The sequence below is a fragment of the Solanum tuberosum genome, unplaced genomic scaffold (assembly GCF_000226075.1).
Source record: "Solanum tuberosum cultivar DM 1-3 516 R44 unplaced genomic scaffold, SolTub_3.0 scf00226, whole genome shotgun sequence".
In the NCBI taxonomy this organism is placed as follows: domain Eukaryota; kingdom Viridiplantae; phylum Streptophyta; class Magnoliopsida; order Solanales; family Solanaceae; genus Solanum; species Solanum tuberosum.
Genome location: NW_006239155.1, coordinates 551,234 through 552,784, shown reverse-complemented (window position 1 = coordinate 552,784; position 1,551 = coordinate 551,234).

Sequence of the window (1,551 nt, the reverse complement as noted above, 5' to 3'; positions counted from 1 at the left end):
GACTTAAATACTCCATATTATCTATTACAATAATTAACAATTATTTCACACTTTAAATTCTATCAATGCCATATAAATTAGGATAAAAAAGGTAACATATATATTCAAAAATAATATAAGTAATACTATACTTAGTATGCTTTAAAATAGTAAAAACTACATAAAAAGTACTACATACTATATTACAATAATTAACAATTATTTGACACTTTCAATTCTATCAATGCCATATAAATTAGGATAAAAAAGGTAACATATATATTCAAAAATAATATAAGTAATACTATACTTAGTATGCTTTAAAATAGTAAAAACTACATAAAAAGTACTACATACTATATTACAATAATTAACAATTATTTGACACTTTCAATTCTATCAATGCCATATAAATTAGGATAAAAAAGGTAACATATATATTCAAAAATAATATAAGTAATACTATACTTAGTATGCTTTAAAATAGTAAAAACTACATAAAAAGTACTACATACTATATTACAATAATTAACAATTATTTGACACTTTCAATTCTATCAATGCCATATAAATTAGGATAAAAAAGGTAACATATATATTCAAAAATAATATAAGTAATACTATACTTAGTATGCTTTAAAATAGTAAAAACTACATAAAAAGTACTACATACTATATTACAATAATTAACAATTATTTGACACTTTCAATTCTATCAATGCCATATAAATTAGGATAAAAAAGGTAACATATATATTCAAAAATAATATAAGTAATACTATACTTAGTATGCTTTAAAATAGTAAAAACTACATAAAAAGTACTACATACTATATTACAATAATTAACAATTATTTGACACTTTCAATTCTATCAATGCCATATAAATTAGGATAAAAAAGGTAACATATATATTCAAAAATAATATAAGTAATACTATACTTAGTATGCTTTAAAATAGTAAAAACTACATAAAAAGTACTACATACTATATTACAATAATTAACAATTATTTGACACTTTCAATTCTATCAATGCCATATAAATTAGGATAAAAAAGGTAACATATATATTCAAAAATAATATAAGTAATACTATACTTAGTATGCTTTAAAATAGTAAAAACTACATAAAAAGTACTACATACTATATTACAATAATTAACAATTATTTGACACTTTCAATTCTATCAATGCCATATAAATTAGGATAAAAAAGGTAACATATATATTCAAAAATAATATAAGTAATACTATACATTACAATAATTAATAGCTTAAATATTTAAAAGTTATATAAAAAATATAATTGACTCTCTAAATTCTATTGGTACCACATAAAATGGATTATATGATAAACGTATATTGTTTGAAATTGACGAAAAAGAAACTATAAATTACAATAATTAACAAAAAAATTCGCTCGACTCCAACAAATCTATCAATTAATGCCACATAAATTGGGACATGGGAAATAACATATATTCTTTAAAAATTAAGTTCAAAATGTACTATAAAATACAATAATTAACAACTTAATATAGTAAAGAGACATATAAAAAATAGTTAATAT